The sequence below is a fragment of the Alligator sinensis genome, unplaced genomic scaffold (assembly GCF_000455745.1).
Source record: "Alligator sinensis unplaced genomic scaffold, ASM45574v1 scaffold923_2, whole genome shotgun sequence".
In the NCBI taxonomy this organism is placed as follows: domain Eukaryota; kingdom Metazoa; phylum Chordata; order Crocodylia; family Alligatoridae; genus Alligator; species Alligator sinensis.
Window position 1 is genome coordinate 663,907 of NW_005842589.1, and position 12,456 is coordinate 676,362.

General features: G+C 40.1%; 1 protein-coding gene across 5 annotated transcripts in view; it reads right to left on the reverse strand.

Moving 5' to 3' along the window:
• ROBO1 (roundabout guidance receptor 1) overlaps nt 1-12,456 on the reverse strand; it is a 461,057-nt gene that overhangs the window by 268,336 nt on the left and 180,265 nt on the right. The gene's annotated exons all lie outside the window — the stretch shown is intronic.

The window sequence follows — 12,456 nt, forward strand, 5'->3', positions numbered from 1 at the left end:
AGTACTTTCTTCGGTTGGTGCGACGGGCTCGCGGTTTAGAGCCTCCAACCGGATGGGCTAGAAGAATGTTCACGGGAAGGAGCTCTAGTCCGCCTCTCTTCTTTTCTATCTGTAACTGCAACTCAAGCAAGTTTTCCTGCCTGCACCGCGACCATCTTCGGTGTAAGTAAATAATCTTAAATCAACCATTACACGTCCGTGCCTAATTCTAGCGTGTCGCCTGTTTTCTCTGAACCAGCATGCCCGGGCTGCTGGCCACAGCCCGCGCAGCACGAAAAAGGGCCTGGATCGCTCCTGGCCCTCACAGTCCACAGGGAGCCCCACTGATCAGATAACATGATGCTGAGAGCTGAATCTGGCCCATTGGCCAGGGGTTGAGTATCCCTGTCTTATACCAATCAATAAGAATGGTTATACCCATGTATTATTATACAGTTTAGCTGCCTATAGAATATATTCCCTATAGTAGTGGTTGCCTATTGGCAACTACTACTGGGTGTGCATAGATGAAATGGCAGCAGTGCCCACTCCCCAGTGGCACCCGCCCACAGGCACCTGACTCAGGAGGTCCCGGGGGGTACTGCAGCTGCAGAAGTAAGCACCAGGCCCCTGCACAACTCAGGCAGACTTGGTGGGGGGAGGGGGAAGGGAGAGAAAAAAGAAAAAAAAAAAAAAAATCAGGCTCACCGCTTTTATTGGGCAAAGCCTACCTTCCCAGGCTGCTGCCAGGCTGCCTGCAGGGCTTCCTGCAGAGCCCTTGAGCTGCACAGAGCCCGGTGCTTTGCTCCATGGCTGTAGGGGCAGAAAACTGCGCCCCAAGTCATTTAAGGTGCATTATGCCACCGAACTTGCTACAGCGGCTGTAAGTAATGCACAATACACAGCTGACGTGTGCAAACACCGACACCATTAACGTGATGCAAAAGCATTAAGCCCACTTTAAAGTGTCATGCTCACATGCCCCTCATTGCATTTACACACACTATTACTGCCTATAGCAGTAGTGGTTACCTTCTAATTGTTATGTACTATATTCCCTCTTTCCACCACTTCCTTCCAAACAGAAAGGCAGATACAAAAGTATGGGCTGTCAGATAACACTCATAAAATTAAAGATGATAAAACTTTGACACTAAATCTGTTCTACACTCAGTCTTGTTTATACACACACACCCCACTCTGATCACACTGTAACCTAGTTGAGAAATAAGCAGCTGCTGTTCACTGCACAAAGCTGTTTCATTTTTTTAAATGACAGTAACTCATACAGACTGGTGTCCATTAACAGCTTTTCGCAAACCATCTTATACAAACAAAATGCACTAGAAAAGAAGCCATCTGTATAATTAAATGGTCAGTCAGCACATTTAACTTACATAAGCAATAGTACAGCCATATTACAGCTCAATGTAAACAATGACTCCCTGAGTCGACATCTTAGCATAAAAAAAGTAAAAAATAAATCAGCTTTTGTCTGGCAGGGCTAGGACTGCTGTAGAGCTGGCACACATTGCCTTGGAGTAAGCCTTGCATCATCCTTGATCTATGTTGAAACGGGAAGAAAACTGACACGGTCCCAGTGGGTGTCTAGTTCATTCTTTCAGACAGAAGATGTGCAATAGTGTGAAGAGGGCCATTTGTGGATGGAGAAATATAAAGGTCAGGACCTTATCTAACACTTCCACAGTTACATGGGCCTGTGTACATACAATGGGGAAAAGGAACAAAAATGGGAGGAGGAAATAGGAAGAAACCATCCTCCACAAAATAATTATATTTATATTCTGAAGACCAAACTCAACTAGGCAATCCCCATTAAGAGATATTTTTGGTATCAGACAATACATTTAATTATGGATAACTTGCCTTCCCTCCCCCCCCCCCCCCCCCCCTCTCTCTCTGAACTATAAACTAATTAATGTAAAATAAATCTTTTGGTCTTTCATATATGAAACCTCTATTACATACTAGAGCTCAGCCACCTACCATAATTTCTGTAATAACAAATAAAAGGTCAAAGGGCCTGAGCTCAGAACTGATATGTTGGCTGCTCTGTAAATCAATGCTCGACTTTGTGTTGACCACAGTGATAGGTTTATAGGCAAAGGTCAAAACCTTTAGAAGGTTCAGGGAATAGCAATGAAACCTTCTGCTTAGACCCCTTATCCTCTACCAACCTATGAAGCACGCCTACCTCATGCCATTTCCTCGAATAGAAAGATGATATGATGAACAATAAATCATTCAATTACTAACAACAGGGGTATATCATCGTAGGAAACTCTTCAAAGCTCTCTTGACACCATAAATTAAGAAAAGGATGCCTGTTGGAGCTCACTAGCACATGGGGAAAGCACAGGAGGCCAGTTGGAGCCTTGGTATGATCCTGGATCCAACTGACAATCAGTTGATGATCAGCCAGTAGGGACTGCACAGGAGCTGACTGGAGACCCCAGTGCAGTCCTAACCCTGCCATATGGCCTATTTAAGGTGCGATAAAATTAAGGGACAAAAACATTACACGTCTTTTGTGTAATATTTCTGTGGCTCATTTCCTTTTGTTGTGCTACTAATTGCCTGAAGATGTGGCTGCATTACTATTTAAGACACAGCTAATGGGTTAATCACATAGTAAATATAGCATCTACTGGGGACCAAAAACACATTTCATTTCTTTAGGAAAAAATGATTATTAATAAACGCTAACTTTTTTTTTTTAAAGCAGATACAAAAGAAGGTATCCTCTCATCTTGAGATAAAATGTTGTAAACTACAAGCGTTAGTTAAAAAATAAATCCAAAAGTAAACCATTTTGTTATATAACTTTCTGAGAATCACCATGCTGGTACTTGTGCTGTTTTTGATGCTCCCAGAGTTTACTTTGTCAATTCACTCATTCAGAAAGAAAATACCTTGTTTGATTGTTTCTATTTCTCTTATTAATGTTCTGCCAGTTACAATAGCTTCTTGCTGCTGATTTAGCGTTTTGATTAGCTGGCATCCAACTGCTTTGTGATCATTCTCAATCCCCTCAGTTACAGATGGAAAAGATCTCAAAATACTTTGCTACTGCTTTGTGGAAGAGACAGGTTTCCTCCTATACTTCATCAGGATGATGATCATGTTTTGGGACCCTAAACATGCATCTCTTTATCTGCACTTTTAATCAAGTCCTTCCCCCAGGTTCTTTTCCTTCACTCTACTCTACAATTATTGTTTTGTTCTCAGAGCCAGCATGAAGAAAGGCAAAATCTTAGTATTTGGGGAGAAATTAAAAAATTTTAAAGAAATTAAAATTTTAACGAAGACATTAAAATTAAACATTAATTGGATGAACTGCAATAGAAGCTATAAGGCCCCCTCCCCGCCCCCCACAAAAAACCCCAACCCCTCCAAAATGTACCTCATAAGTTTTCTGGGCTATCACACCTACAACAACACTCCAATCCTACTACAATTAATTTTATTTACCTGTTCATCAAGCTGTATACATTACCAGTTGTGGTAACCATGTAGTCTTATTACAGGGACCCCACATTCCTCCTTTCTATTTCATGACTATAATAAGAGTATATGTCTACACTGTGTCTTTGCCAGGCACTATTAGGGATGCAATCGAACAGGCCTTGCCCATCTGCTTCCATTCACAAACAACAAACAGGAAAATGTTCCCAACAGCTCCTCTCAAGTGCAGTAGAGATTGATAAGGGGAACACTTTTGGAGCCGTTTCAACAGGGTTTGGCACGTGCTAGCAAGAATGCATGAGTGGGGCCTGCTCAGTAATGTCCCTGCCAAGGCACACCAAGTATACACATATGCAAGCTTGTTACAGCTCATATTTTTCAAATGAAATCTCAAATGTAACCTCTTTTGTGTAGGAACCATGCCTAGCAAATGTGCCTTAGGAACAAAATAATTATAATAAATAATTTTTCCAGTGCTTGAATAAATTAAAGTAACATCTTTAGAGAAACAGGGTCGTGAAAGACTTAAAAATCTCTGGTCACTTCTTTTCAGAAGTACACATTTATGATTTAGAAGTTCTCTATCCTGGTAAATTACTTAATAGACAAGCAGCTCATACCAGAAGTATTCCAGCATATGCGGGGCAATTTAATGTGCAACTTTGACTTGAAGGTCACGCCCCTGATGTGACTATTTGAAAAGATTCAAACAAACCTTTTAAACCCACAGCCTCCTCTTTATATTTAATGTGACGAGAAGGAATCACTACATTTTTCATTCAAGAAAAATGTCCATATATAGTTCATAACTGATGTTGTGAATATATTACCTTAAAATGGAAACATTCATTTAAAATGAAAAGGAACTATATTTAAAAGAGAAAGAAAAAGAAAGAAAAAAACCATCCTGTGGTTTTCCAAATGCATTCCAAAGGGGTTACTTACATTGCTTTGAAATTGGTTTGAGTTATGGGAAGGCCATAGCCTGAGACCAGCAGCTGAGACATCAACAGAGATGAAAGTTTTTAACTTTGCGATTCAAGGGGAAATGCAGCTGCTACAGCAGGCCTTCTCAGATCTCAACACTTACTAGAATGATGGAGAAGGCGATAATGTGTAGCGTCTCAGCTTGAAAAATGCATTAATAAAAACAGTCTCTAAATAGCACAAAAACCAATTAATCAAACACTAAAGTTTTGGCTCTGGAAACTGAAGTTGGCTGAGTTTACAAAAAGCGGGTTCTGTTACATTCCGAATTAGTATCTCTACTTGAAACTTCCAGGGATATGAGTCGGAATTATTTTTCTTGGTAAATTTACTGGAGCAGAGGTTGTTTACTATAGACTCACAGATGTTTAGCTTACAGTTTTTATCACTGTGGTAAAGGATAGAAAATGGAAAAGCAGCATGTGTAAATGAAACATGACTGCAAAAAGGTTTCTCGTAATTGTGTAAACTATTTTAGTAGGATGTGGAACAGGACACTTACAACACAGAAGCGTAATATGCAGCACAATTTTAGAAACAAAATAGCTATAATAATATTAAGTGGAAATTACAGATGCTGTCAAGATATTTAAACTGGACTTCAACTCTGAAGTCAGATGCCTGTCAGTATTCTATGCAGGGATATATAATCCAAAAAGAATCCAAAAGAAAGGATGCAGTTGCTTTGGAATATGGTTCAAATTCTGTGGAAAAAAAATATTAAGAAGCACACCAGCTTGTAGATATCATTTAAACCGGATAGCACATAGCCAATTAAAGGTCATTAAACTGAAACAACTAGAGGATTTAAAATGAAATATTAACTAAAGAGTTAGAGCCAGTGTTTAATAAAATATTTAGCATTCCTGACCCAAGATGAAAAAGTGTTTATTAACTTTAATGGAATTATTTGTATCTCAAATTTTAGCAAAACTTTGGAGAAGCAGGGAGCAACAGGCCAAAACTAAAACTCAAGCTCAAACCTTTAGGGTCAGAATTACAACAGACTTCCATTCCCAGTTGAGAAGAATGACAGCTGTTGAACACTTAAAAATAAAATCAAGTTATTTCACTTCAGAAGCTAAGCAACTTTACTTTAAAAATACTGGAACTTTCTAGAAAGCAAAAAGGATGGAAAAACTTAAACATGGGGAAAAAGTTCATGGCTGAAAAAATGTCAACCTCCTCTTACAACTAAACAACTGTATTTACAATTTAGGCATAGTTCTGATAGTTTGAGTTCATATCCTTTGCCTTTTGATGGAAAAATATTTATTCTAAAGAACTGCCTCTGAAACTTTTCCAGTGGTTTAATATATAACACAAAACTTATGAAGTCCCTGTCATCAACCAAAGAAATGAAGAAACAGCTTTGCAACGTAAGTCAGCAATCTTAAAAGCAGTGCACAGCTTTTGATTCTTCATGATACACCCCCAATTCAGAAAAGCTGTCCAAAGGACTGCAGCATTTTATTGAAAGGTACCTTATTTTAATAATGCAAAGACCAAAAATAAATAGTTGCTAATGTAAGGTAATTGTCTATATCCATTTAAGTTGAAATGACTGGTTGATGCCACTATGAACTAGAAACACATTTCGGAATTCAACATAACAGAACTAAATGACACTGGCTGAAGTACAGCACATTCAGTATTTAAAACAGAATTATTTTGGGAGATGGGGCACTATAAACCTTCCATAAAGTATATATACTTAAAACACCTAGTCTTATATTAAAATAAAGGAAAAACAAACACACTTTGTGCATTTTATTATGTATCATGTGCATTTCTGAAAAAATTGCAAGTTGTGTTTAACTTTTAGAGCCTTAGGAAAATATTTTGTGAATTAAACTAAACAACATTTTTTCATTACGCTAATTTTAAAAATATTCTCCTGGAAGTCAAAAGATTCTCTCCTCACCTTTTTCTTGTACGTGAACAAACGGGAAAAAGGAAACCAGAGGAGGTTATTTACTGGACGTTTTGAAGCTGCAGAAAGAATGTCTATATTCTACTTCAGATGCAAAAGTAGTATTATTTTATATAACAGTCAGTAATATATTAGTATGAAATAATTTTTAAACATTATGCACAAATCCTTGATGATTTTTATTTCTGGGTTGTTGGAAATACGTTTTTTTTTTAATTAATCTACATTTGGAGAATTAAATCTCTATGTTCCCAGGAAATCACAGTGTGAAAGCAATACTCTAATTTCATATAAAAAAGGAAGTCAGTAAAAACAAGCATAAACATTCCAAAAAATACAGTATTATAAAAATTGAAATGTACTTAAATCCTGGACCTAATGAAGTCATTGACAAAAATGGAATCAGGATTTCAGGGATATCCATCCAGGCTAACATTTTTCGCTCACTTGGATTAAAAATACCTTATATTTAAATTAGCCTGCTATTATACTGACATCTCACTGGAATATGCAACTGTTTCAAGTTAAACAGCATGGAAAGTGTACACTCATTCACATATTGTAACGAAAGAATAAAAGTTACATTTAAGCTTTCTTTGAAAAAGTTTATAGTTATCACAAGACAGAGTCATCATCCTGTGCCTCTTCTAGATTGTCATGTTTTTAGTAGAATAAAATTATGCACAAAAATAAATGAAGGCACGCACACAATTTTTGGAATAAAATATCAACAGAAAATGGCAGTTACTTTTCAGTTTGTCATATAGTTCTGTAAATGTAGACACCGCTGAAATCCTCAAGTGAGGAATAAGTATCAAAAGCTAAAACCTATTTCACAGAGCTGGCCTACCAATGTACCATACCTCTACCGATTCTCTAGAACAGCTGGTATTAAAATACAAGTCTTTCAATGTTCCACACAAGTGATATAGTTTTGAGAAATCTCTACTGAGATTATTTTGCCTTCAAAGAAACTGCTATTTAGCTTTTATATTCATTTGGAAAAATTGAGGTAATATCAAGTAATACAGTGCTTAACCTAAAAGCATTAACTATAAATTAATATTTTCTCTATGAATCTCTTAAAAACTATTATAATCCCCTACTTTTTAAAATGTTTTAGAATGTGACCATTCAGATCTAGCAGAATTACTACTGTTAGTTTAAAAAACAAAGGTACTGTAGATGTGTAGAACAAAGATAGCAAATAATGATTTAACAATAATAGTAAAAATCCTCCTATTTAAAATTTACCTTAAACTGAATTTTACCTCTAAAAGTAAATTTGTTAAATTGTACCAGCCATTCCTTTTCACCTGGTAAAACAGTGAGGTGTTTAAAGAAGCAGTTGAAATGTGTAAGTATGGTGTACAAAATCGGTACACTGAATGAAAAGCTCTTGATTGTGATAAAACAACTGGAACCCAACAGGGAGACTGAAAAACAGAAACATGAGTAAGAATTTCACTAAGTTATAAAAGATTATATCCGTGTCAAATAGGGGTTACCATATGTCCGGGTTTTCTGGGACATGTCCTCTTTTTAGGTACTCCAAATTGTGTCCAGGTGTTTTTTTTATAACATGAACAAATGTCCAGGATTTTACTCTGCTTAGCATCAAAGTTTTTCCCAGCACTTCCTGGCTAGCCCTAGCAAGGAACTGCTTATGGCTGGAGGGGAGGACAATCAGAGGCAAGAGGCACCACATGCATCTGCACACACACATGCATGTGGCCTGCATGGAGTCAGGCAGAGTAGTAGGAGCAGCCCCAGAAGCTGGAAGCAGGCAAGTCTATGGGGAATGGGGATGGAGGGCCAGAGCTTGGGAATTGTCCAGAGTATTGTGTGGCACATGCGAATCTGTGTGCATGGGTGTGCATGTGCATGTGCAAGTGTGTATGGCAGGGATATATGGAGGGGTTGAGTGGTGGGGGGGGTTGTCTGACAGTGCTGGAGGAAGCTGTCTGGGTGCTGGGGCTGCAGTAGGACAGGAGGGGAGGGGGGAAGCACCTGCCCCTCCAGCAGGGGAAGGGGCCATGGGGGCCCCTCAGGGGCAGCAGGGAGCGGTGCGGCCAGGCAAATGGCACTGGAGCTGGTGCCCTTCCTCACAGAGGCCAGGCACCTAGGAGACGCTTCAGGGAGCAGGGGGCTGCAAGTGGGGAGTGAGAGGCACCGGCAGTGCTGTGGGGGCTGTGGGTCGGGAGTGAGGGGCACTGGCAGGGCCAGAGGTCCGCGGGTCAGGAGTGAGGGGCAGCAGCAGGGCTGGGGGAGGGGGGCTGTAGCTTGGGAATGAGGGGCAGTGGCAAATGCAGGGACAGGGCACCAGCATATCACTGCCCCCTGACAAGATGTTAGGGCCAAGTACAGACAGTCAAAAAGTCTGAGGCTGAATCAATTCAATCTTTGCAGGTTAGTCTAAACTGAATAGGTTAAACTGATAAGCAGATGAACAGGCATTCACTCAGCTGGAGCAGACAGTTTGGGCCAAGGCTAGTCCACCCACTTTGTGAGGGTTGGTTTTATGGGGGAGGTGCAAAGCATCCTGGGATACTGGGAGACCTGAGTTAACTTGAGTCTGCAGGGGATCTGGGACAGAAGTTCAGTAAATGGATTTAAGCTAAATCAGTTAAGTTTGATACTACATCCATCCAGGTTTATCTTAAACTGGTTTCAGCCATTTTGAAAGTGGTTTATATGCACTGAACTAGACACTAGATCTTAGCTGAAGTTCTGTCACTGTGCAACCAAGAATGCAAGTTTCCTAGAGCCAGAGGAAAAGCAGAGTAAGAATGACATGGCAGCCCAGTGACAGGGAGACCTGGTTTTCCATCGCTGCTCCCAGAACAGTGTTATCCAACAGTTAATCCAATGCCTGTATCCTTTAAAATGCTTCAGCAGTCCTAGGCACCAGAACCAGGAACTCCACCCTCTAGGTGAGACCCTAGATGCTCCTGCTTGCTCTCTCTGCCCCTTATAAATCTTGCATTGCTTTCTGAACAATAGCTAAGCTTCAATAGCTACCACCCAAGTCTTAGCTAATGGGTTGATGATGATTTGGAAATCAGCTACTACCTAAGTCTTATCTCTAGTTTTGTTAGGGCGTTCTTCTGGGAGTTGGGATATACTGCATGTGTTTGAACCTCTTGTGGCTGAAGAGCACCTACACCTGCAGTCCCCGCCGCTCTTAGACAAGCAGCAGCACTACCATATCATTCACCCAGTGTTCCTTTAAATGCAAGTGGCTGTGACTGCTGTGCTTTGTGCTCAATTCACTACTGACATCTAGTTTATGAATCCCAAATGTACGCGGACATGAGATAGGTCTGAAACACTCGGTACGATCAACGTAGCAGTACCTCTGGGTATTGGATACTACTATACAGTACTGGATACTGTCCCTTGCGCTGTGGGCAGACACCCCTGTGAGAGTCTACAAATGCCTCCAAATGTGAGGATCTTGGCTACACAATTTATGGTTATGGGCCATTGCTCTCAGACTTTCCCTCAGGCTTGCTCTTTCAGCTTTTTGTCTAGGGGCAAGTGAGACTAGGTGGCATCTGAACCCCCAGGCCTCCAGTCCTATGCTTTGCATGTAGAATGCTTGCCATGGATTTGGGAGTATCTGAAGCCCCAGGCTGAAGAGTCTGGAAGGTAGGAGAGCATGACACTTTACAACAAGAATAATAAGCATAGCTCTCATCCAGAATTCTGGGTGTACTTGTCAAGTGGATTTTAAACAACATAAATATTTTAAATATTAAAGACGTTACTGAAAAGGTAGTTCTTGTAAAAGCAAATTATTTGGAAATATCATTATGAAAAATACCCCCAGCACTTTAATTTAAACTCTCAATTTTAGTTGCAACTTTAGGGTTTACAAGCCCTGAGCATTTGTAGTATATATTTATACTACAGTAGGAAAACCTTGGGGCCCTATGTAGGCAAAGGCAAGAGGAAAATACAAACAAACCAACCAACACTTGGCTAAAGAAAGAAGGTATTAAGATCTGTTTTCCACTTCCAGGAATCAGACTGAGAAAACGCTTCACATTTTTGAGGCATGGTCTAGCTAAAAACTGTTGTGAAAAACCAAAGCAGATAACAACATATATTGGGTGCAGGGCTGTACTTGCTCTTGCAAAGACCCTCAGGGTAAGGGGAGAGCCATTATGCTCACTCCTTGTGTCCCCACCCCCAAGACGTACTATTTCATGCAGCACTGCACTGCCAAACTACTAGGCCCAGGCATGGCAGAGACTCCTCAGATGGTGATTATGAAACTCCTCATAAAACTGGCACCCAGGCCTGATGTCCCACTCCCTCAACCCTTATTATGTTACTAAGAGAGACAACATATTTATGGGTGGACATTAAAAAAACCTTCTTAGCAGCTCTGAAATCATGGCTAGGGATAGATATTCAAAAAGCCTGAGTCTGAATCGATTCAATGTTTGCAGGTTAGTCTAACCTGAGTAGACTAAATCAGTTTTGTAACCGGACGGACATATCAGAAATGCAAGGACATGCCTGCAATGGCTCAGGCTAGAAGCCATGGGGCGCTAAAGCAGCCCTCCCTTACTTCCACAGCAGAGTTGAGCGGGGCATGGCCAGGCTGCAGCAGGAGCTCTGATTAGCCCACCAGGTAATTGATAACAGTGTTTATCACCCAATTAAGAAAACAACAAAAGGACATTACCAGCTACTTGTTGCTTCTGCCTGTTGATTTAGCACAGACGGTAGCCAACATGTAGTCTGCTAGCTAATACACAGGCACCTCCTCAGCAAGGCAGAGTGTAGGGGGAAATTCCTGCTTAGCACGGAGTGGTGAGGAGAGGGGGAAAGCAGCCCACAGTCTCTGGAGCTGCAGCCAGGAAGCAGAGGGGAGGGACAAGCCCTACTGTGGAACAGAGAGCCCTGCCCATTCCAGCCCAGAGAGCATGCTGGGATGCTGAGGGTATCTGGTTCATCTTAAATGAGCAAGGGGTCTGGGACAGACACTGCATAAACCTGTTTGAGCCAAATCAATTAACTCTGATACTACATTCACCCAGGTTTATCTCAAACCGGTTTCAACCATTTTCAAACTGGTTTATGTGCACTGAGCATCTGTTCTATTACAAGTTTAATCCAGTTTCTGATTACTTAAACTAGTTTGTGTGTAATGGCTGTCCCTAACCCATGATCCTACCTAGCTTCTCATGAGGGCTTTGTCTCAGCACTTCATTTGGTCCCACCCTTTGTGTGCCTTATCTATTGCTGACAGTATCTGGAACACTTGTCAATTACAAAATACCCTGTTCCATGCAGACAATGCAGCTCTGTTCCCAAGGCTCATTTTCTGAAATAACCCACAAGGAACACAAATTTGTGTAATAAACTGTTGCAAATTAAGGTGCAATGAAATAACCAAGAGACCAACTGAATGGATGTCAAGACTAAAAGTGTTACAGGCTCTGAATTCGTTATACTATTGTTTCTGTTCACTCAAAATCTATTAAACCGAATAGGTTACTAAAAGCAAAGGAATAGAACAAAGCCAATTTACTGAAGACATCATTACTGCAGTTCAAGTATATGCATTAAGGGTGGGAGAATCAAAAAGCTTCAAATCAGATGTCAGGGAGTAAAGAAGTATTACGATAATTGTATACATCAGCCAGAGTGTTCCATTTAGTATTCTCTCCCCCATATGTAAATGCACCCAATATAAGAGGTCTATGAAGCCTGAACCTTATATGTGCTGAGCATCTGACTCGTCCAGAATCTCTGCAAATTTCTAGGCAACACAAACACAGTAATATATTGTATAAAATATTATTGTTAATATTAAAATATAGCAATCACCTGAATGACCACAGCAATTTAAAAATATTTTCTCCAAAAGAAATTGAAAGTTCTAAATGCAGAATGTCTTAGTGGTTAACATATCTTAGTGGTATTGAGCGTTTTAAAATTAGTATATTCTTTTTACAGCTATGTACTTCGTGTAAATATTAGAATTAATTCACAAATGTTACACATTAATTTTAATACAAAAAGTCTAAAAAGCCTACTGTTCAAAAGGTCCTGCT